The sequence below is a fragment of the Amphiura filiformis genome, chromosome 1 (genome assembly GCF_039555335.1).
Source record: "Amphiura filiformis chromosome 1, Afil_fr2py, whole genome shotgun sequence".
Lineage (NCBI taxonomy): Eukaryota > Metazoa > Echinodermata > Ophiuroidea > Amphilepidida > Amphiuridae > Amphiura > Amphiura filiformis.
Window position 1 is genome coordinate 82783399 of NC_092628.1, and position 26699 is coordinate 82810097.

At 36.6% G+C, this 26699-nt stretch overlaps 1 protein-coding gene across 9 annotated transcripts in view; it reads right to left on the reverse strand.

The window, feature by feature from the left end:
- The window catches only part of LOC140154973 (endothelin-converting enzyme 1-like), a 237286-nt gene that overhangs the window by 159471 nt on the left and 51116 nt on the right, over positions 1-26699 (reverse strand). For 3 of the 9 annotated variants that reach the window (XM_072177720.1, XM_072177682.1, XM_072177661.1), the window contains exon 3: positions 26296-26362. The exons of the other annotated variants lie outside the window; for them this stretch is intronic. The gene's annotated coding sequence lies outside the window, so the exon portion shown is untranslated. The remainder of the gene's footprint in view (positions 1-26295; positions 26363-26699) is intronic. 9 annotated transcript variants of the gene reach the window in all.

Consider the following 26699-nt stretch of genomic DNA (forward strand, 5'->3'; position numbering starts at 1 on the left):
TTTGCAACTTCTGGGCAACATTAATTGTATCTAATTTTCAGTGAATTTTGCTACAATAACAACTACTCTTGAAATTTTTGAAGATAAGATTTACATAAAATTCACAAAAATATAATACAAGTTGCCGTAATACAAAATGTCATCTGACATTAGTTGCATTTTGGTGGATTTATGTAAATTTGTGAGACATTTCAAGCATCACACCCACAAAATGGGCTGAAAATGTGTGCAGGCAACCATATAAAGGTACTTTGTTCAGTACAGGGTGCCAACAACCACTAGAAGGAACCTTATTTGGATTGCTTAAAGATTTCCACATTTCTCATGGGGATATAAGCTTTGAGAAAACATTTCCTGAATGCAAACCAAATAATCTTCATTTGACATGAAAATGAACCTGAAATGTACTCTAAAACTGTCTCGGTGCTACTACAACTTGTATTGGACATTTGGTGATACAGAGGGCGCTATTCATCTTACCCAACTATTTCCTCTGCTATTGCATGTTCATGATGATGTTGTAAAAGCTTGTGCTAACCTGTGCTCACTACGTCAAGCTTCACATCAAGCATTTTTATTTCAATTGATGGTTGGTGGTTTTCAACACAAGCCAAAGAGGTTTAACATATTATTAGGAAGAAAAGAATAGCTACATGTAGCATCTCAACCGAGTTGTTATAATTACATTTAGGTGCCAAAAAACAACAACGTTATACAGATAGAGTCTTTTCAAATAGGGTATAAAAACAGGGAAAATCTGTTCCAACTTACCAGTGGGGAACCAAAGGATGGATCCAAAAGGATACAACATGGGGGATGGGGGAGTAACAAAAAACATATAAATAAAGTTAAAAACTTTATTTTATTTTATATGTTCATATGTTTTGTGTTACTCCCCCATTGGATGTTGTGTCATATTTTCCCTGTTTTAATTATTTTTTCAAATAGGGTCAGTCCACAGCAGCTGAAGGAAGTATCCCATTATGCTTTGCGGTACCATAATAGATTGTGCCATAGCAAATGTACACAAAATCCCTCACTTCAACTTTAAAGGAGTATTTCGTGATCCTAGCATCCTCTTTTTATGTCATTTTTCAGTAGATATCCACGAAAAAGCTTATTCCCAAAATTTCAGTTGATTCCGATTTTGCGTTTGCGAGTTATGCATGATTATGTGTATTACACTGCTCCATAGACAATGTGTTGTAATTTCGTTCTGGTATTCAAATTTCACAATATCTTTGCTAAACGAATTAATCTGCAAGAAAGTTTTTGTACATAAACATTATGTAGCCAGAGGTTTCCAGTGATATAAAAATCTCAACTTTTTTTGAGAAAAGTGGGGGATGAGGCTGTGGATCACGAAATGCCCTTTTAAATAACTCGTTTAAATCAGGGAAGCTTAGACTTTTGTTCGCAAAAATAAGACCCCTAAAGTATTGTGACACTATCCATAGCTCTCAATATCTAAGCGGCTCTTGTTTATTTTTTCAATACATTTGCTATGGGGCATGCAGATATACTGCAATGCATGATGGGATACTCCCTTCAGCTGCTTTGGGGTCAGTCGCTGTCGGCCAGCCTTTTTTTTTCTGGAGGCTAAAATCAACAAAAAGCTTTGATTATTTTTTCCAAATATATTTTGAAAATGTTCTGAATTTTTTTCAAAAATTGTAAGTGAAAATCAAAATTCTCCAAAAATACAAAATTTGGGTCAGATTATGGGCACGTAAAACAGGTTTGGCTTTTTTTTTTGGTTGTTGTTGCATTAGCCTTTTAGGCAGACAGCGAACATGAGAAGACTAACTGATTTTCTCTGCAGTTCAATGACTATTTGATCAAGAAATTTATTGCTCTAGACAGAAAGAGATCAAATTTTCCTAATGCAAAAACATTGCTAGTAGTCAGCCTAGGAGGAGATGCAAGAATTATGTGTACCACATGGTGAATACTTGGGTGGGGCAGGGTGCTAGTAGTCAGCCTACGTGGAGATGCAAGAATTCTGTGTAACCCATGGTGAATACTTGGGTGGGGGAGGGTGCTAGTAGTCAGCCTACGTGGAGATGCAAGAATTCTGTGTACCACATGTTGAATACTTGGGTGGGGGAGGGTGCTAGTAGTCAGCCTACGTGGAGATGCAAGAATTCTGTGTAACCCATGGTGAATACTTGGGTGGGGAGGGTGCTAGTAGTCAGCCTCACGTGGAGATGCAAGAATTCTGTGTACCACATGTTGAATACTTGGGTGGGGGAGGGTGCTAGTAGTCAGCCTACGTGGAGATGCAAGAATTCTGTGTAACCCATGGTGAATACTTGGGTGGGGGAGGGTGCTAGTAGTCAGCCTACGTGGAGATGCAAGAATTATGTGTACCACATGGTGAATACTTTGGTGGAGGAGGGTGCTAGCAGTCAGCCTACGTGGAGATGCAAGAATTCTGTGTAACCCATGGTGAATACTTGGGTGGGGCAGGGTGCTAGTAGTCAGCCTACGTGGAGATGCAAGAATTCTGTGTACCACATGTTGAATACTTGGGTGGGGGAGGGTGCTAGTAGTCAGCCTACGTGGAGATGCAAGAATTATGTGTACCACATGGTGAATACTTTGGTGGAGGAGGGTGCTAGCAGTCAGCCTACATGGAGATGCAAGAATTCTGTGTAACCCATGGTGAATACTTGGGTGGGGCAGGGTGCTAGTAGTCAGCCTACGTGGAGATGCAAGAATTCTGTGTACCACATGTTGAATACTTGGGTGGGGGAGGGTGCTAGCAGTCAGCCTACATGGAGATGCAAGAATTCTATGTACCACATGGTGAATACTTGGGAAGGGAAGGGTAAGGATTTTTGACAGCTTAAAAATGGGAAAAGTAACATTAACATTTTGAGGGAAACCTTTTAACATTAAATCTTTAAGGCGTAGGAAACAAATAAGGTGTACAAAATGGTAAAGAATACACTTTTCTGCTTCCATCTGAATGTAAGACAATTTATATAACCCTAACCGAACCGAGTCTCGCTAAAGTTCACTATTAAAACCACTAGGTGTGCATGCATTCCACATGATGCAATGATGCAGTCAGTCATATATACCCAAAGAATCACTGGCCAGGCCAACGTAACCCCCATGGCGACAGGTCTGTGATCTTCTATGTACCATGTGAGGGGTCTAAAGTTCGCATCTTGGGGGTACCAACTACCAAGTGACTTTTTAGCAGTCAAGTTAGCTCAATCGATAAGGGGTTCGACTATGGTATGAGAGGTTACGGGTTCGAACCCTGGCGGTGCCTAGTACGCTCTCGTGGAAAAATTGAGTTAGCTTGAATTTTCCCTGGACAAGGAACTCACTGCTAATTTGTCTCGTTGTAATCCGTACGAAACTCGGGGAGCTGATCCTGGTTGCGAAGGTTATTTGTGGAATGTCTAGGGTGTGCGCTCTTGAAGCAGCAAAGTCCCTGATATGCTGTTATATGGTTTGTGGAATGATGTGGGCCGTAGTGGCCAGCGACAACCTGTAAAGTGTGCTGAGGCTTGTGGATCAACGTCTAGGCGTTGTGCCTGTGCGTAGCGCACTATAAATCACTGCGCTTTCTTTCTTTCTTTCTTTCTTTGTTCATCTTCTCTCCTTTTTCATTTCTTCTTTCCCTTCCGATAGCAAAAAACCATGGGTTCGGTTAGGGTTAAGAGTTAGTTGCTAAAATTTGTCCTGTGCAAAGAGGGTACTACAAACATTGTTTCTGCATGTGGACAGGATGGCTGGGGAAAAGGATTTTTTGACATGCTGACAGTGATAATACAGCCTCACATTAGCAGTCACAGACAAACAGACAAATCTACAGATCTACAGAGAATAGCGTATTATTATATAGATTACATAATTATGTTCCAAATTTAGATTTTCAAGTTCAGTTTTCTAATCAATGTATCTAAATGACATGAAGAAATACTATACTGCAAACATGAATTGCTGGGTGATGTATCTTCAAGGCAGGTTTTCTTCACCGGTTTCCTTCAGCATTTTTGCCCTGCAGACCTTTCCCAGAATTGACATTGTGTTGTTTAATTAGCATGACATATAACTTTTCGCTACATTACTTACAAATTGCAATTACCATGATCACCCTGGAGAGTGATGAACAAAATTTCTAATCATATGGGGGAAAGTAATAAAACACAATACTTCAAAGTTTTGTAAAGCCCATTAACTTTCCAAATGATATTCCCTTAACAAAAGATCCTGAATCATAAAAGGTAACAGAACAAATAGTATTTGTTCTTTTAAAAGTGGAATAAATGTCACTTATTCTCACAACTTTTTCGTCAACATACCATGTGATCATTAGGTTATGGGGGTATCATCATTGTAGCATACATGTAGTACATCACTGCCATTTCTTTGACATTAATGATGATCATTCATGGTAGACACTGGTGCATGTAAGCAGCAGCACCGGTGCATGCATAGTTGGCAGTGGTGATACAACTTTTTATTTCAAATCCACCCGTTTTACTTTATACCCTTTATACCAAAACTCCGAAACCCACCCTTTCTAAGCGTGGTTACTAATCATAGATAAGTGGTTATGGTGGTCCAGGAGGTGCAGATTTGCATCCAAAGAGAATAACATATTGAAGTTTTAGATGACCATACACTACAGAATAGGATTTCAATGTTTTTTGTGTTTCAATTAGTGTCATTCAATCAGAAATTAAAGTAAGCTTTGAAATTGCAATTGTTTACTTCTAAACCTACCCTTTTTATCAGTGAACACCCTTTATATATATTTAGACACACATTTTAACCAGAAATTTTTCAAACCCACCCTTTTAAGCATTTTGTGGACCTCTCAAACCCACCCTTTCTAAAGTGTGGGTTACCAACAGTGGCATGTAAGCTGCATCACACTTGAAAGCATATGTTAAATGAATGGATCTTTTACATCATAATATTTTAAACTTCAACCTTACATTGTTCAATACTGATAAACTTCTGGAATAATCTGCCTATCAAGAGAAAAAGTAACATAACTGTAAGGATTTCCAGGGGGGCTGGAAGAGTGAAAGCTGAGGTTTGGGCAAGTTTATTTTCTTCACCGCCAAAGGGTTTTTTTTTTTCCCCCGCAGAAGGCGTCAATTTTATTTTTTACATTAGGTATTGCCAAGGTGGTTTTTTTTCATGCATTAATGTACAGTTTTTATTTTTGGCTTCTTTATCAAAATCTCGGTCTCGAGACCAGCTAAAAATGGATTATATGGCCAATCATGTACCAGTCACTGCGATAGTTATCATTCATTATTGATATTACTTTCTAGTCCGGTCTCGGTGCTGGTCTTGGTCTTGGACCTGCTGGTCTCGGTCTTGGTTTCGGACCAGCTGGTCTCAGTCTTGGTCTCGGTCTCTGACTGCCTAGTATCGGTCTCTGTCTTGGTCTCAGATAGACCGGTCTCGACTACAACACTGGTAACAAACAAATTATGCAGTCAGTGAAGTCACCATTGTACTGCAACCTGTGTTCAGACTTTGATAGTCAATAAATAAAGTGTTTTGCTAGAAGCACTGTTTGGTGAGATGAGTAGTAGTACCACCCTTTTGGTTCTAAAGAGAGTATGCCAAGCCCGGATGCCAAGCAAAACATATTTTGCAAAACAAACATTGGTACAATTATAAAATTCATAATCTACATTTGATAAGGAAAAGTGTGAGAGTATCACACTCTATTAATATAAAATATGCACTCAACTGAAAATAAACACATATTACATTTTGAGTTACTGATCTAGATACATGTATAAACTCACATAACCTCAGGATGTGTCGCCCAAAAAACAAATTGACTTCATCGATCATTGCAACCAGCAATTAAGTTGATCACATAATGTAAACTGACCTACTTTTTTTCTAATGAACTTTCCCAGGCAATATGTTAAAAAACATAAATTGTCAACAGTCTAGATGTCGGAATAACTAGGTTTTGCTTAATAGAAAATTTACCGATCAGACTTGTGTTACCTCACCAAGTCTCACTATAAACTTAACTAAAATCCTGACTAAAATTGGTTTTAATCATTAAGAATAAGCTTTTCATTCATTCAGCTGTATCTATGTACTACTTGAAGAAATGGGAACAAACTCCCCAAGCAAACTATAATTTTCAATAGATATATTGTTTAAACACGACCCAGATTTTAGTTTAATTACTTGAATGATTCCCTCGGTATAACTCAATATAGAGAACGCTACAAGTAAATGAAACTATAGAATACTAAATGTATCGCTAAAAGCGGCACTTTATGAGATCTAGGAGTATAAAATTCGGCAGTGACAAATTGGTTAAGCAATATAGTGCAAGCACCTGCAACAGAGATCTGGCCATTGATCAAGCCATTTGATGTACAAATTGTGGATAATTTCACAAGTATGATTCTAATCAATCTGGGGTCAATTATGTCACTTTCAAAAACTGGTATGTGACCCAGGTTGGCGCCAGCCTCCGGGGTAAATTCTTAGGGTGGCCAAATTAATCCTGGGGTCCAGGTTCCTTTTTCACACCCATATCTCAAGGCTACAGGTGTACTTTTGTACAGGACAGAAGAGCAAAAAATCCTGAAAAATCACAACCCTGGGGCAACCACTTTTTTGTCCCCCTATGACCATGAAGATGCTGCCCTGTATATGACTATCACAATTAGTATCCCCAATATAATATGTTGCATGTTAATGATATTTTACTTCCATTTAATTTTCTTCATTTGTCGTAGTCCAATCACTCCCTATTCTTGATTAAAAAATTTGAGCCTCTTCTGACCACAAAAATCCAGTATGACTTCCTAAAATAATCTGGCTCTAGATTTTTTTCCTTCACATTAATGTGGCTGGTATTGTGGTTGGTGTTGTTTAATTCTTATTAAGTTTGATGAAAAAGATGCACATACTAAAAATGTGTGAATAAATAAGTTTGAAGTACAAACAAAGCATCAAAATTTAGAAAATATATATTTTTGCTATATATACTTAACATACATACATAAATGTGTGTATTGTCGTTGGGCAGGTAAAACCTTGGGTGCATTACCACTGTTACCTATTTGGCAAATATCATCCATGTAACAATATTGTCATTTTGCAGCTTAGAAAAATAAAAATTTCACTGAAATACATGTTATTCTTTACAAGATGCATCCTGGTTGCAATACAATGTATTGAGACCATGCTCAAATGAAGCACTTGTGATATTTGAAGTGCAAATATCAGCACACGCCTCACATCTAGCTCATCATGTATGTATGATCAATGGTTTTTACCAGAGCAATTTACGAAAGGTTAACGTCACACAATTCAATTAGTACTTGAATACCTCAAGGAACCCTTTTGATTTTGAAAAAAACAAAACACTTTGATGATGATCAAAGTTTAAAATGTTGGTTAGCAAATTGTTTATACTATCAGGGCTGACTGATGGAAAGCGGGACCAAATAAAACGACATGCTATTCCATTAAGACATAGCTAAGACATCAAATGTCATCAAATTATAAAACATGTATAAGCACACATGTCATTTCCAAAAAGGGCACCTTTGTATGTGTTGGTTATATTTGCACAAATTCATGCCTTAACAATGTAAAATTCATGCCTCAACAATGTAAAATTCATGTCTCAACAATGTCATTATCGGGGTCATTATATGCGAAAATTCATGCCTCAACAATGTCATTATCGGGGTCATGCAACTTACGTGCAGGATTTAATTTTGCAAATTGAGGTTAGGTCGCGAATTGAACAACACATGAAGATGAAATTTTGGCATATAATGAATGACATTGATAAGGCATGAAGTTTATGACCCTGATAATGACATTGTTGAAGCTTGAATTTTGGCATATAATGACCCCGATAACTGCATTGTTGAGGCATGAATATTGGCATATACGGACCCAGACATTGTTGAAGCTTGAATTTTGGCATACATGTATAATGACCCCGATAATTGCATTGTTGAGGCATGAATATTGGCATATAATACAAATTAAATACTTGATCCTGAAGTGCATCAACTGATCAAATTTATTTTAAAAAAAATGCATTTTTGCGCATGCCAGTAGCTTCACTCTGTGTAGTCTAGACCCTAGTTGATGCAGCAAATGAACTCAGTTCCAGTGAGGTCCAGTGGAAAATGATGGGTTCTTTTGGTTATTTTTCACCTTCAAATGTCTTATTCTATCAGTTTACCTTTGGCAATGTCACTACAAGCAACATGACTGCAATACAATTGTTTTTTGTAAAATATCACATCAAATCAATCATCTGGTGTTGATTTTGTAATTGCATGCATGCATCAAACCAACAGCAGCTGGACAAAGAAATGGGCATGTTGCAAATGGCGGTCCCAGATAGGTAAAAGGCAAACTGATTTTTTGCAAACGGAAAAATTTGCATATTAAATTGGGATATTCAAATTCAGCATGAAAAGGTACTAGCAAGAAATACATTTACAAACAAAAACATGTCCAGAGAACAGGTAGTGTATATAGCCAAGGAGAGGCAAAGTAGGTCAGCTGGCCAATTTTGACTATTTTTGTTAAATTTCCCCCTTGAAAGCCTTCCCCCTCGCCTCCCTGTGCCCCCCCCCTCTGAAAAAGTCACTGCCAGAAACTGTCTGTCACAAATATTAGAAAAAACATGACATAAAAAGAAAGAAATGAAGAGTGATATCAATTAATTTCAGTACCTACCTCCATGACCATTTACATGTGCTATCTATCTACAGTAGATAGCACATTAATTGAATTTGATGCCAAGTTCAATTTGGCCCGAAAAATGTTAACTTGAGATCGGTCACTTATAGTAAAGTTATATATAATGTTAATTAGTATTAAAACTCTTAGAAAATTATAAAATCAGACATCTTGAGGTCCCCGTAGATTTCACATCACCAAATAATATCTCTAAAGGCATTCTGTCCCGATCTGCAGTGTTTTTACATTTCGGGGGGAAAGCATATAACCATAAATCAATATTGAAAATCAAAGGAATTTGGCAGATTTTGTGAAATATTTGAGCCAGGTATTAAATGAAGGCTTGGATCCAAACATCTGGCCAAGATTGAGAAAGATTCTGTGTTTTTATCCAGATTTTTAATGTATATCTCAAGCCCCAGTTTCTATGTAAAATCACAAGTGTCACTATTCTGAAAAGGGGATGAAAAAACTTGATAGTCTTTGTGGTCCAGTAGTTTAAAAATTCAATGGTCACCAATATATTTCTCTTTGTTTGTTTGTCTTTCAGGAAAATATAGATGATTCCGACGAGCCAAGCGATGGTCAGGATAAAGTTGGCCATAGCTGGGACCATCCGTGCCAAACTAGCTTAGTTCATTTGGACTGCGATCCAAGACGCCAACTATCATGAGTGCATTAGAGCGTGTAGCACTTGCGCAGCGTCACAGGAGTAGTAAATGCTGCACGCCTATGATACTGGCGTCGCGTAAAATGGATGGACGGCCCCCAGCTATGGCCGCCAGTGAGGTGCAGGAATGTGGCTCGTCGGATTTGTCTATAAGGAAATTTAATAGCATTGTGCACCCTTTACAGTCTTGGTAACAATATCATCACCAGTACCATTACATAAATATCATAACTAGAGCACCATGATAATGCTTAAGCTATGCATAATTCTTCTTGAAGTGGTCATGTGTAAATAACATGTCTGCAGGAGATATAAACACAGAATTGATTTTCCTGAATGTTGTTTGCTATTTCCTTTAGCAAAGTATCCCAACAAATCTGATTTTATTTCTTTTATATTTTTACACTATAAGGCTTTCTCCAAAACAGTACTGATGGTGATATCATTTCTCTTTCCAAAAATAAAATCAAAACAAAAAACAATATGTAATATATGTGTATGTAACAAGTCCTGGCACAATTCAAACATTTTATAACTCAGCTGGTTAAATCAAACAGACAGCGCCAGCGGCGTAGTAAGAACCTTGGGGCCACGGAGTGCAGGGCCCTTTAAACATATCATTTATCATCCCTATCCCTAACACAGTGATGCTTTTGTACAAAATGTACAAAATAATTTAAGTTGTTGGGAGTAAAATTGTACAAAATCATGCACACATACCAAGATGTTGATATCCTCCCTGTGTGCATTAGATGCATCAACATCTTAGCATGCGTGCATGATTTTATACAATTTCATTACCAACAACTGATACACATTTATCTATAATCAGAGCTTTTAAAGCCAGGCTTACAATAAGCCCTTTCGCAGTTTCAGATCAACATTGAAGACTAGCCACAGTACTGTAAAAGTCAATATTTTCGCGAGAAGATATTTTCGCGATTTTGAAGATTTTGTCAATTGCGCAACAATTAAATTTCGCGGTTTTGATATTGATACAATAGAAATCTAAAACAAAAGGTTATTTTCGCGAGTTTTTATTTTCGCGATTTTATGTCCACTCACGAAATTCGCGAAAATAAAAACCTCGCGAAAATTTCTACTTTTACAGTATTTCAATGAGGGTGAACTTTGCACTTTGTAAAAAACACTTCCTACGTGTGTTTTTCATATTTTTGGGTCTTGATGTCTTCTGAACACTCGCAGAAGAGAAGGAAAGTATTGATCAACCAGCTAGAAACTGCTAGTGTGAAAGCGGGAAAGCAACATCATCGGGGAATCCCTTTCAGGCACGGTTCATCACACGCTTGTCAATGGAGGAGATTGAGTTGTTTATCTCTCTTTTTTCTCATGATATTACCCACAATGCACTTTGATCTGAAATTGTGAAAGGGCTTATAGAGACCTGTCAAAGTTGGCTTTTACCAATAGGATTGCATATATAAATATTGCAGGCACAGCGGTTGTTCCCTCGTCTTGCACCTCGAGTGGCGATTCAAGCCCCAGCTGTTCCCAAGTGACTGTATACAGTGTCTGTGCACTTGGTTCATCCCGATCCATGCTCGATCTCGTAAGTTTCCTCCAGGATCTCCAGTTTCCTCCTGCTTCAAAATCATTGATTAGTTATTTGGTTATCAAAAACTTCCTTCGCCCAATGGATATTGGGGAGGTGCACAGACAATGCAGATGTTACAATATAAGTGCGGATCGGTTTGCGCCGGGTTTTGCTGGCTGCATCTAGCCTAGTTGATTCGATCTGATTGTGATGATTCACCAGTGGTAGTGAAATTACCGGGCTCCGATCCTGCGCTATAGAAATTTTTCACAATCTAGCTCTTCAATGTTCAAGCATTAATATCCACTCAACCATTTTTGAAACAATGAGGAAAAAGGCACATATGTATTGTAATTCTGACAGACAAGTATGTTATAGGATTTAATTTTCCCTAGAGAAGTCCTTTTCAGAGGGCTGAGTTTTTGTTTGAAATTCTAGTAAACGCCATCTTCACAGCAATTAAAATAAAACATGTTTATCTGTTATTTACTAAATTCAATTCCAATATTATTTACTCTAAATCTCTGATGCTATATGGAGTTGGGTCATTATTTCTCAATTCACCCAATGGGAAACACCTCACCCCCTTCAAATTTGTTCAAAATTGGTATACAGGGTGATTTTGGCTGGCAAAGCTCAAATTTCAAATTTTAGCTTAATCGGACGTCACGGTTTTCGCTATGCCCGCTTTTTGCGATTTAGGCGAAAAATGGCGCCCATCAATATTGTCATGACCATATCTCCGTAACCGTAGGTCCTACTGAGCTGAAATTGGTGTCATTATTTAGCTAATCTCTCAAAGAATCCAAATCTACTATCATTTAGTATGTAGGAGTAAGAGAAAATTTGTGACCTTTTTTTCTTTACTTTGACCTTGAATTTGACCTTGTTGCCCACGTGACCGCGAGGCGAATTTGCGTTGGAATCATACCCCCATATGTTGTCTACAAAATATCAAAAAATTGGAGGGGTAATATTTTTTGTTTTTTTTTTAAGCTTTCACAAAGCAAGCATGCAGGTGAAAACATGTGTATTTAATGCATGTACATAATAGGTCTATATACAATTGGCCTATATTATAATAGTATCATGTGTACAATATACTGAGCCTACATACAAAATTACAGTTTTTCAACCACATGCTTGCTTTATGAAAGCCTAGCAAGAAAACAAAAAATATTACCCCTCCAATTTTTTGATATTACGTAGACAACATATGGAGGTATAATTCCAATGCAAATTCGCCTCGCGGTCACGTGGGCAACAAGGTCAAGTTCAAGGTCAAAGTACAGAAAAACAGGTCATATTTTTTCTCTTCCTCCTACACACTAAATGATAGTAGATTTGGATTCTTTGAGAGATTAGCTAAAAAATGACACCAATTTCAGCTCAGTAGGACCCACGGTTACGGAGATATAGTCGCGACAATATTGATGGGCGCGCCATTTTTCACCAAATCACAAAAATGGGCGGGCATAGCTGAAACCAGACGTCCGATTAAGCTAAAATTTGAAATTTGAGCTTTGCCAGCCAAAATCACCCTGTGTACCAATTTTGAACACATTTGAAGGGGGTGAGGTGTAAAATCATATTTTTTTTGGGTGATTTGAGAAATAATGACCCAGTTGTTAGATATTTGGATATTATTCATTATCAATTTCAACCCATGTTTACCAAATTACACAAATGCATCTTCAAATTGACTACAAAGTACAATGCTAAACACTGATACACCAGTACTGCATTCACTCTTATCTCTGACAAAAGGTGTATTGGTGCAAATGCCGGGTGCAAATGTATTCTGTGAGACAGAATACTGTTTGTAAATGGACAAGTTTCTTGGGAAATGGTTAGCACTGACTGAATTCATGTGGATTCTGCGGTGTGGTCTGCGTTCAGTTACAATACAATACAAAACAGATAGATGATCAAAAAATACAAAACATTAAAGCACTGACTAGTACAGAGTGTGAAAATTAAATCACTTCTGACTAAAACATTGACGACTTGGTCAAGGTGGAATGATTGTTTGATATATTTGCCAACACAAAATGCTGTGATATACCAATTTTCATCTTGCCAAGAATATAAACATATGTACACAAAAGAAGATGAATGCTTTTTTTTGGCTATAAATATGTTAAAATTAATTTCCCAGCATCTTACTCATTACAGGATGTCTCTGTAAGACCTGTACAATTGGAAATGTTTACTTTTTGAGTATTTTAATGCCGCAAAGTAACAGAACGGAATGGTGTGTGTTATTGAGCAATAACTACTACATACTTTTTGGATTTCAACACTCAGTTCTTGCCCTGTACCAATTTGAAAATCACGTACCTCATTTTTTAATAGTCCATCCAATCTTTGAGTCATGTAGAATGTGAACCATTCATGCATTAGTACTTCCTTGATACTTCAGGTACAGAGCATTGACTGATGTACTGGATCCGTGGATGAACTATTTATATCATGATAAAAGTCTTAGATTTCAAGATCTTTAAAAATGTATATGAAAGCTGTCTATCTTATTATGTCATTGCATATATCATTCAAAATTGTTTGGTTCCGGAACTAAAATACTTCAAACTTACAATTTCCGACAATACAGTTCTTTCGGAGTATGATTTCAGACACACCCTGCAACTGGATTTGATCACACCACACAGAGGAAGATTTATGTAAGCGAGAGTTTTAAGGAAGAGAGAGAATAAACAAAGACAGGAAATGAACAAGTCGGATGTATGATGTAAGGGGATGTATAATATATATCTAGCTTATAAAACTGAAAGCCTATTTCTCCCTCAGAGAAAACTACGGAAGAACAATATTATAAAACGTACAAGGATTATAAAAACACATAGGATGCTAGGTGGGAGATTATCTAGTGTTTTTCTTCACAGCTGCAGACATTAAACTAGTTTTGAATACAAACTATCAATTTCATAGGATAGTAATGACCATCCAAATGCATCATTTATCCTAGAGAAATAGGAAAACTTTCATTTAATTATCAATAGTAGCCATGTATGTTCTTACCATGGATCCAAAGTTCAATATACAGAACCTTTCACATATTAATTAAAGTACAGTTGGATATATTGACTAGAGGAGGAAGACTAGGAGAGTCCAGTGTCCATATATTGTGTATTCCCATGAATGGACTGTGTAATAATTATGAGCCCAGGATGAAATTGGGGCCAGAAAATGACACCTAAGATATGTTTCATATTGTTTTAATAGTAGGTCGCAATGTAAGATAGAAAACAGAACAGGAAAATAATCAGATCACACAAAGTGTCTTTCTCAAGAAAGTGAGATTTATTTGCATGAGATTTGCACATGCCCTCTTCTTGTCTATACTCTTTTGACTTTCACACACATCATGCTTCTATTAATTGTGAATATATGAAGAGTAATTATGTGTTATACATCATTTCTGTTTGAAACTGACCGAACTTCCCGATGTGGCTGTCTAAACCAACACCTCAACATCCGGTCTGAAAGACGTAGCTAGAGCACTATCTCATGGTCAATTGCCCAAAAAGTTTCTTTCAAGAAGCTAATTTCCCTTTTCAATTCCCATACACATTTTCATAGGATATGCATTCTCAAGTGCTACTACACTTGTTTTCTATACTATCCGTCGTTTTATCTTTTCAGTTTCTGTTTCCGTATCCGTAATAGTTTTTGTAAGTCATTGTTATTCTGAAGTGGTAGTCTACCAGGTATGACAAATCTTTTATTCTAGCCTTTTGTTAGTTACTGAAAATTTGAAGCTCGTGAATTTCAGTTTTCGCTTTTGGTAAGTTATATTGATTTTTACATAAAACCTTGAGATGTGCGGTTGGGTGCCAATCTAGACAAAAGAAGAGTCTAAATTTTACGGTCCTAAATTCATGTAAATTGTAATGGCTTCAATTGACTTGTGTTTGGTGTATATGTACTTACGCCTAGACGTAAGTGGCTCTTAAAAAAAGTCTTGCATTGAAATATATACTAACCATGTTGCCAAGTTATAAGCAAAAGTCTTTCATATTGGCGATGAAACGAGCGCCTAAAATCTCCCAATGAGGCGCTACAAGTGGTGATTTGGTAATCATGTTTTATACTGAAATGCAATACAAAAGAATTTGCATTGGAGCAAAGATAATGTATTCTATTCATGGCAAGCTAATCTGATAATTGGTTGGGCCTATATGCAAGACTCGGGTTTATTTTAAATGTTTATTTTTGCAGAGCTTATTTTCAGTCATGGATCATACGGATAAATTTCCCGAGGGGGAGGGAGGGAGCCGGGGGAGGGAGATACTTAAGTTGAGACTGAACAAGCGAGAGTGGGAGGGGGTGAGGAAGAAAGAGAGGAGAGGGGGAGACGGAAAGACTAGAAAGAGAAGAACTCGAGAGGAGAGAGTAGGGGCGGGGGGACGGGAGGGAGTAGGGAGACTGATCATATGGGGGGGCAGGAGGAAGCAAAATAGGGAGATAGACATTGTTACGAGTGAAGGGCGACACTGTGGTCCTGCACAAGTGCAATGGGGTGCGACAGGCTCATAAGCGGACCTTTTGTGATTGAAGGGCTTATTTTCAACGTTTTAACAGAAAAAAGTGGACCTTTTCATTCGGATTTGCATTTTGTCATAATAATGTGAATCAATTTATCACTGTCAAACACGAGAGGCGCTAGACCATTAAAACAGCGGTCGGACACCAGTGTTCAATACTATTTTATCTCCAGCCTTTATGGGCTTTATTGACACAGGCAATTACCTCTATTGAAATAAGCTGATTGGTACTTCAGAGTTAACAATGAAGTCAGATAGCCTTCAGATTACAGTAAACTTACTGAATCCCTTGCGTTTTCGTATCTGAACAATAGAGTTACGGAAACTGAAAAGATAAAAAGACCCAAAATATATATTCTGGGTACTCATTGCTCTCTACTACTGCTGCCACTTGCCTTTTCATTCTCAGATCCCACAAGCTGGCTGGTGAGTGGTGACTGAGCATTTTCCATCAGATTTCACACCACCACACAATACCGTATTATACGGTTGTGCGCCCTGAATTCATTTCTCAGAAAATGAGCAGAAATTTGCATAACTTTGGCTAAATTTGGATTGGTCGTGATTAGTAATATCAAATCCTGCAAGTGCAGTGGCGTACCGTGGCCGCCCCAACCCCGGGGGGCTGAAGAAGAAACAATGTTGCCGCCCCTTCTTTAACAGCCCGAAAAGGTTGCCCCAATTTTTTCACGGTCGCTTGAAAAGTGAAGAGCAAAAAAAAAAAAAAAAAAAAGGAATTTAGGTGCTAGCGCCCTAAAAGCAACATTTTTTCAAAATTGTTTATGCTTTTTCAATTTTTTGCACCCTTTTTTATTTGCTAATTTTTTTTTCCGCTTCTTCGTTTTTGCCGCCCCTGTTTTTGCCGCCTTCTTCTTCCGCCGCCCCTTCGCTTTTTGCCGCCCCTACTTTGACCCCGGGCTGGCGCCCCAAAGCCCCCCCAAATACGCGCATGAAGTGTACCACAGATGGGAGAGATCGAGTATTTTTAATGATTTTAAGCAGTCTTTTCTGTACATGATTTTGCAGGTAAATTAGGTAATTCCTAGACATCATAGACTTTGAGGGCCAGTCGTAAAAAATAATGACGGTCAACCTAGATTTTTTCCCAGTCAGAGGGATCAGGCTAGGGCTAATTTCAACCATCATAGCTGTCGCTAAGAACTGTGTCGCTCTTGCGAAGAAAAAAAACAATGTTTTCTTGAGGCAAATTTAGTACATATCTCTATGGGGATTTAGTTGGTGGTGTGATATCATCATTGCCCCTGTTTTATGGAATGGCTTACCTTCCCACATTCGTGACTCTGCCCATGTCCAAACTTGAAGAACCTGAAAACTCACCTAATGTTTCTTCCCTTTTGCATTTTTTCTTTTCCATAGCGCTTTGTTTCTTCATTTAAAAAGCACTCTCGAAGTCTGTGTATTATTATTATTATTTATATATATAGGTACTAACCAACATCATCTTGTTTGATATATATGGAAATTTAGCATCATCAAGTTTGATGCATAATTTAAGTTTGAGTGCAAATTAGAGGAAGTATTTTTATGAAAAATATGGAATTTGAATTGGAAATTTTATGCAGGTCAACTTTTAACCATGTCATCAAATTGCTTCACATTAATATTTTAAAAAGTCTTCTTTTAAGAATTACCTCATACATGTATTGTGCAATATATACCAGGGTATCTGATGACAAAAAGTTAATCAATAGAAGCCTGAAGAAAATGATGGCATCAATATTACAAGACAGAGACATGAAAACATCTTCTGGCTATATTATGTTGAAGCTCTATAATTGGATAGTAATTTCCTTTAAAAGCATGCGTCTATATATCTCTCAACATTTTGTTTAAAGTTCGAACACATTTCATGTGCAATCAGTTCAATCAGCTTTCAGTCTACCATAGTAGAAAATGGCATCTTGCATTTAAGACACATCTATGCTTTGATGCTTTCTTTTTCATATTTTTTAAAGCTTAGAGTTAGTTTTTCCTGGCAAGAAGTATTCTACTTTACATGCAATCACATGATTCTATTTTAAGCACACATTGTAACTGCATGAATTCAACCAGGGATATATTTCTCTCATATCCATGATTCAACAGAAGAATTAATTACATACCAGGTATGAATCCTGCATGAATGTGGGCGGGTAAGTGTGGGCAGACATGACAAGGAAACCTATGAGGTGCAATCATCTTGTATAGTATGTCCTAAACTTTGGGTAATGCACAAAAACAAATTAATTGCGAACAAAACAATGAAGGTAGGTTGGTCACTAGCTATTGAATTGTTCTTAAAATAAATTAAAAATAGAGTTTGTGCTATATTGAAGTAAATAGTCAAAATGTGACACGATCTGGTCCATGGAGCCCAAAGGAGGCATTTTTGAAAATTTAGTTAATATAATTATTACCTTATACAAACATTAAGCTATCATGTACTGAAAATGCCAAAGGTCTAGCATACTTTGTTCTAAAGTTTATGACGTATATTTTAATGTTTTTCTACTCCATACTTTTGCCTTTATCTCACTTTCAAATTTGCCGCCTTTGACCTCCATGAACCAGATTGTGTCACAAATATGAATATTTTGAACATCAATACACGGATAATAATTTATTTTTGTCTTTTTCAGAAACTACAGTGGGGTGGATGATTTCCTTTTACATGTACATTGTAGAAACTGGAAAATGAGTGGGTCCGCTTATTTTGTAGAATTGATTGTGTCATGGCAAATATATGAATTTATTTTTACGATTAATGCTTTCAATAATTAATCGCACTGCAGTCAGCCTGCAGCACATCTTGCAAAACCTGAGAGTTCCTATGATTTGTAAATTATGTACAAAACAGCCTCAACACACATTGAAATAAATGTCAAAACATCCACAAAACATGCAGTTGTTAACAGTGTATTTATCCACATCACATTAACAAAATCAATGTTTATATTTAATATAGAATTTGATTTTTTTTCTTTCAAATTATATCTAATATCAAAATGCCCTTGAAATAAAATAATAAATAAATAAATAATGTTGTTGTTGTTGCTCCTGCTGCAGCAATTGACAAAAACCATGACAACTACTTATATAATTTATGATTTATGCCTTGACTTTGCATCTTGCAAGCAACTCCTTTTTATGCAATGCAATCAAGCATCATGGCACATTTGTCAAGAAAGTCATTTCCCTTTTTTCCCATTCATTAGTTCTGCAAATAACATACAATACTGACAAAGTGGACATATTTTGTGGAACATTAATTTTTGTGTTTTTTGAGCTCAAAACAACTACCGCAGAAATAAAAACATGCAAATAAGTTCTTTTATGTACACAGGTCTATGTAAAAAAACTAAAAATTACAAATTTAAAAACAAGCAAAGTAATTTAAAATCGTCAAAGCCTAAGTAAATCACACACACAGAAATGATCACTTTTACAGTATGATGTAAATTTATTGAAGTTCCTGAGATTTGATCCATGCTGTGGGAAAACATTGAAATGCAAAAGAAATAGAGCTCAGCTCTTCTTATGCTTATTTAATACAAGAACTCTCTTTAAAAAAACTCACTGCAATGCATCCAGGTTCTAGCACAGCTATATAAATTGTGCAGACTCAGTTTATGTTTTTATTACCTGTTTAACTCATTTGTTTAAAGTCAATGAATGAAAGTAATTAAAAGCATGCAAGACGCTATAAATGTATATCTACTGAAGACAGCAAAAATTACTATAATATCAAAGAAGTAGAAGAAAGACTATTCAGCTACTTGCACGTTCCGCCATTATGCACTATATGCGGGGAGAGCCTCGAACTGGCAGCATACATGAAAGGAAGAATTATGTAACCTTACACAGAACGTTATGACTAGTTCAATTCCCATTCATGTATGCTGCCAGTTCGAGGCTCTCCCGCACATAGTGCATAATGGCGAACTGCAAAGTAGCTAATGGAGTAACCACTTTGAAGTAAAACACTTTCTCTGTTGACTTATTTGCAAATCGGTGTACATGTAAGCGCAATTCATAAAGGATTAACAAATTTTATGTTCCCCCTGAGACTTTTGAGAATAAATCAAAAACTTGACAGAATTATAAAAGTCATTGTTAGCACATTGTGTTTGACACAATTGGTCTAATTTACAATGGCACACATCATTGCGTTTGGTCATAATGGCTGATTAGGCCATAGACTGATCCTCAGTCTCGGTTCGGTTCCATCTCTGGATAATGTGATAATTAATAATAATTACATAATGCCCTATGAAAAATACCAAAGTCAAAAAAAATCTAAGGGGCAACTTAGAACTTGAGAACCCTTTAGTATTCTGTTAATTTCAAGCACCATATAATCAATAAAATGTTGTTTTCAAGCCAGTACATGCACCAAGTGTCATGGTCAGGGACAGGCGATTTGCGCGAAAAAAAAATAGCAAATTGCGCGAACTTTTTTTTCAGTGCAAATCATGTATCCCTGCCCATAGGAAGAAAATAGCCAATTGCGCGGAAAAAAGTTCCGCGCAAATCGCCTGTCCCTGGTCATGGTGAAGTCCCATCCATATCTACTTTCGTTTCATAGCCACCTTGGTGTCAAGTAACATTTTACAATTCAAAGCATATAAATTTTATAATTTAAAGGACAACATCTTATTACTTAGAGAATTATTATGATTATTACATGACAAGTCATGAAGGATACAAAAAATACCAAGCATTTTGTTTTTCATAAAATTTGCATAATTAATGCTTCAAACTTGAATACCTCAATGCTTTTAAAACATGACTGCTTGCATTCATATTTCCAACCATGGTCTTCAAATTTGATAGTCTGCTAATGCACAATTTTGAGTAAAAGTATAACACCCTCGGGATCCGGGGCATTGTATTTTCCAATAAATTGTCATTAATTAGATCTGCTTTTACAAATAATGAATTTCTACAAATACTGTCGATAACGATGGCCTATTGGTGATCGTATGTTCAAAAATAAGCATTATGGAACAGTTTGGTTTAAAAAAAACCATGATGGGACGTTAAGGGGGACTCTTATTAGAAAGCATATACTGGTTTGTACTCCAGTATGTACTATTCATCCTATCTTCATGTTAAATGTCAGACAGATTGCTTTTATATTGCTTATTACCACATGATAAAAATCTCAATCATTCACCAAATGTAAATATTCTAGCAAATACTGACTGCTTGTCCCTTTATAGTCATACATGCCACAAATCTTTCCACTGCTTTCTTTTCAGCAAGACTAAACTATTTTCACTTGCGTTGTATAAATCCCACATCTAAAAAGAAGCATTTATCATAAAAATATCACGGTTCAAAAGAGTGAGGGGGTGGCAGTTCTGTTCCCAATCACAATTTACTTCTTCTAGACATGCAGTTCCCAAAGAAGAAATCCTTATTTACTGGCATTCACAAATCCATTAGTGCTTATCGCTCTTTTGCATTTTTAATATTACATAAAAACCTGTGATTTTTTGCTTGTTAAAGTCATGAGACCTTTTTTCTCTCTACATTAAATTTGAGCACTTTATAACACATTTGTGACATGATCACAGAAAATGAATCTAATGTCAAAAACTAATATTAAGTTTCAAAATGTTACATTCCCATGAAAATTGCACTTCAGGTTACCAAGTTATACTACAGGCAATTTATCTGTCAACAATGACTCAAAATCAGCATTAATTAGCAATAAGACTCATTGCCTTTGATCAGATCACATCAATACCCTAAAATTTCAATTCTTACATGTGATGTCTGATAAAAAACAGACAAGTGGTTTGTGCCCTAGTCACTTGACTGGCTCTGAATGATAGATCCCCCCCAATACCCTCACCCACACACAAACTAACACACCCCTTCCTGTTTACAAAGAGAATTATAAAAGAAAACCGAATTGACTAAATTCACACGATTTATAGCATACACATTTAGAATGGTTTTTATTTGAAAATTGTACAACCGTATAAACATGTAGTCTGCTTTTAGAGCATGTCAAAATCACCAAGCAAATGTTGTTGACATAACAAATTTGTAGTACAGGATTTGGCAGCGCACGACTGCCTTGCGCTTCAACCAGGGAATTATTACATTTAATCAACATTAGGCTTTCATTCATTCTATAACAACTGGTATTCAGAACATACTTGGCAACCAGGGAATTTGGCATTCTATGAATGGGAAAGTAGGTAAGATTATTTAGCAAGTGGAAAGGTACTTATGTTAGGCTCAACTGAAATGGCATTTGTCTACCAAATTGATCCGATATCAATTTTATAATATCGACCGATACCTGATCCAATCCGATATCGGTAAAAAAAAACTCAGAAAAAGTTTCAGCGGCTTTTGGAGAACCACTGGGCCTATTATGAGGTGCTAGGAACATTCACAGTTGATTTGGAAAAAAAAATGGAAAAAAATAGAAAGCTATACATGCACTTAAATAAGGGGTTACAGGTCAATATAGTCCAAAGGGTCATTAGTCCAAAAACCCTAACCTATAACCTAAGCCCTAATCCTAAACATAACCCTAAACTAAAACCTATACACCATAACTCTAATCCTCACACTTGCCATAATGCTAACGTAACCCTATCCCTAACACTGATCATACTCATAGTAATATCCTTAACCCTAAATTTACCCCTAACTCTAATCCTAACATAAAGTGCCCTAAACATTTTTGGGTTATTATAATGACCCTTTGGACAAATGGACTGTTACCAAAGATGCGATAGAAGTCAAGCAAAGTCTTTATTGCTATATGACACCACAGGCTACTGTCCATGATTCTATTATTAGGCATACTTGAACTAGCAAAAAGTAAGGAACTTCTACAAATAAATACAAATGGTCATGATTAAAAAAATAAAAATAGAGGTTTGTAGGATAGGAATTCTTCAAATGTAAAATTTTGTATCAGTTATTATCATCCACCCTAGACATGACATGACAGAGTTCATGATACTGACTTATTTATAATGCTCTTTGCTAGACAAGCTACATAATCAAATAACATGCATGTGGAAATAGACCATGCAAAATGCCATTTTTGCAATTAGTAGAAGTCCCGTTTTAGACCAACTTTCTCAGGACTGGCCTATATAATGAAAGACCGAAATCAAACAAACTAGTTCGTATCTGACAATCCTGACAATCAAACTCCCTACAGAATATGATTGGTTAGCATCGTCACCCTAGTTACGTGATGCTAACTTATCATGAGTCTTGTCAAACTTTTGGCAGTTCATCAATCAAAGATGCTAGTTAGTGTTTTTTTATTTTGGTCTTTCATTATAATTACAGAGAGTCCTAGAATAGTACTGATGAATGTGACAGTTTCAAGGTATTTCCCCATCACCATGATATCATTGATGCAGTAAATCAAAAGGGGGGACTTTGCAGGAAAGTGCTTTTCAAAGCTTTTCAAGATATCAATTAAAATAAACAGAAAAAATAAGGAAAATACTAAGACTTACATTATGTATGCCTTGATCAATTTTGGCAAATGAGGTGTCATTTCAAAGCTTACAAAATGCTTTCAAAGCAGAAATACTGAACTCAAAATTGACTTCACCCAGTGGTGTAGCCAGCAGGTAGGGGGCAGAATTTGTCAGGGATAAAATGGGAACGGCAAAACCGTGGGGACTTGGATTATTTTTTGACAGGGATTTGCGGCTTGAGCTTCCGAACCCTGACCCATTTCCAAGGATAATTTTACCAAAAATAGGGACCCATATCTAAGGATTTTCAGGAAATAAGGGCCCATTATCTAAAGATTTGAGCTCTTGAAAATAGTAAAAGCAACATGTTTTTCACACAAAGCACAGAAAATTAAAAAGGGAGACCCATGTCTAAGGATAATTTTTTCATCAAAACACAGACCTGTGTCTTTGGATTATTCGTGAAAACCCTACCCATTGGAGCAGCACGTCCCTGTATGCCTTTACTATAATGTGAGTACCCCCCTCCCCCGGACAGGAAAGAGTAAAGTGTCCTTAAAATGACAAAGAATTGACAATTGGGGACGCTCACACCAAAATCCTGGTTACGCTACCGACTTCACTTGCAACGTCCCCCGTTTTGATGTACTGTATCACATATCACCATCACCATCATATCATTTCACCATCACCATGATTCAGACAACACCATCTTTTTCTTAATTTGCAGAAAACAAGATCCATCTTAGAGCCACCATGGCTACCGACATGCGGCAAACAAGGCAGGGGTCTAAGGTTCGAATCCAGGGGGTGTCAAGTTATTTCTTTGTTTATACGTTTTGTGTTCCTTCTTTCTTTTCCGATAGCCAAAACCCATGGGCAGTGTTTAGGGTTAAGTCCGTGGGGGTCACTCCCATTGTGGCCTGTACACCATCCGCGATAATCAACTTTTGAAAAGCACCCTAAACAAGGATTTAACCTTTGGCTAAAACAATACCCTAAACAGGTGTTTTCGCACCCTAAACAGGGATTTTATTCCTTGCATCAAATTTCATACCCTAAATTTCATTTCCACGTATTAGCAATTGCAATTTTGCTACCTTTTTTTCCAATATTTCATGTTTTTGACACCCTAAACGCGTTACGCGCGTATCGTGCCTACCCACAAAAAACTACCCTTTTTCCGCGTTTTTATTAACGTGGATGGTATACAGGCCATTAATGGAGTGCCGCTCACCGGGGGTTAAGGGAGTATCCCCAACCTTGCATATCCATTTATGATACCAGCTTCATGTTTTTGACACCCTAAACGCGTTACGCGCGTATCGTGCCTACCCACGAAAAACTACCCTTTTTCCGCGTTTTTATTAACGTGGATGGTGTACAGGCCACAATGGGAGTGCCCCCCCCCCGGGGGGGTTAAGGGAGTATCCCCAACCTTGCATATCCATTTATGATACCAGCTTCAACAAAAATCTGTCCCAATACTATGCTTGCAACTGTCTGAACATGAATATCTTCCTCACAGTAACTTGTACCAGCTGATAGCTACATGAATACATCAATAGCACATGTATCCTCAGAAATTTTGGTAACATCCTTCATTTTTTTATTGACAATGACATCACTGCACAATTCAGAATATTACCTATTAAATAAATCAAGACCACCAAGTCAAAGTGAATGCTTCATGACTTCTGCTCAATCCCCTGGGTCAATCGAAGCAATTTATTACCTCAAACTAAACTTGACAACATGCACATTGACGTCATCTTCTACAATCCTATGTATAATACATAGAATGAGCACTTCAAGTTGGATTGATATTATGACAAGATGCAATGCATAAAATATCATGAGTGTTTTACTGGTATGAAATACAATTTTGGAAATTTTGGAATTTTTGGTGCTTTGCCAATATTTGGTTCACATCTAACAGTAAATTTTACATACCTATAATGCAGCCATATTGACAGACCCTAATACGTCGTCATCTCAAAACAAGATTTTATTTGCAAAGTGTGTGTTGTTCATTTGTACACCTTTCATATGCATGCTTTAATTACCGTGTACATGCCATGTAGCATGTTGCATAAATTTATAAATATGTGCAAGAAAAGGGTGAAAAACAAAAACGTCCCTTTTGCACTTGCATTTGGATGGAGAATCTCATTTTGGTACTAATAACAAGATGGCAAATCAGTACAATGGGTCAATTCAGGTGAGGGGATGATCCAGTACATGAGGTCTATAGCCGATTTCACTAACCAGCTGCAATGCATTGGAAGTCCTAAACCCATCGTAGGGACATAATGTTAGAAGTACCCATCAAACACAAACCATTATAAAAACATTTTAACCCGGTTATAATTTGGGTATTGATTTTGGTAAAGAAGTTAATAAACATTAAATATCAGGTTATTCAAAAGTCATAGGGTTTAAAACATTTGGTATGAAAACACAAAAATTATTTCAAAATGTTTTTATAAAATATTTTGTCAACACTTATAACATTTTTGCAGTAAGTTATCAAAAATGTTTTGCATGTTATGAAAACGTTTTATACCCTTTATATAACCCAAACATTTTCAAAACATTTTCTGGCAACCGTTTCTATTCTTTTGTGAATAATGTTGAAAACGTTTTGTGTTTGCTGGGTACAAACTTACTATGGGTTTGGTCTTTTGATGCGTCGTGGCATAGATTGTATGGTTGTAGTGAAATCTATGTCAAAACACCCTGAATTAACCCAAATTCAGATTTTGACATGTTTGGAACAACAGATTGTGTGCTAATAAACCATGCAAAAAGAAAAGGTGGAAGAAAGATAAAATGTGATATTTAAAATGAAATGATAATAAAATCTTTATTCTTGCATGAGTGACTCGGGCTGTCACATTCAGAAAAATAAGCATGAGGAGTTATTGCTGTTTTATGAAGTAGTATGAGCTAGTTTGATCAAACTTACTATGTATTCAAGCCACCCCCAGTAAATAGAAAAGAGTACATGTACAAGCAAAATATTTTACAGTAAATCACTAAAACATTTATGGTAGAGTCCTCGATGATAGCAAAAAACAACAACACACAAGCGTTATATAATTGTGCATCCCATGTATTAATTAGCACATTGCCATTTACCTCCCTGTACAAGTTGTTAACATGCACCATGCATCATGCAATTATAATGTAAATTCGCCAGTTTTCCCAAGTTATTAGATCAGAATTTCAATCAAGTTAGTAAACAATTCCATGCAATTAATATTAATTCAATTTATGATTTAACTAGGCTGCTGATTCAAATCAACCCACCTATCAATGTCATGATAGAACACAACATCACCAGCTTGTGTTCAGTGCAATGTAAAACTAAAGTGATCTGTGAAAAAAAACACACAAAGATGAAATGATTCATGATGAACAATCACTCAAAATGTTATTGAAATGTAACAAATGTTTCAAAGATGCTAGCTATTCATGAAGATGGGCTTGACAGTGCAAAGGGGGAATGGCTGGAGGGCATTTATTTTAATAATAATTAATTTGAATAACCATAAATACAAACAATACATAAAATAAATAGAATACAAGTAAGCAAATAGAAATTCAGGAAAGAAAAATAGATGACCTACAAGTCTAATTACACAGAGACTTTAAGTTCCAGTTACATAACATAATTCAGTTTGCTCCCTCCCCTGCCTCCCCCAGTCAGAACA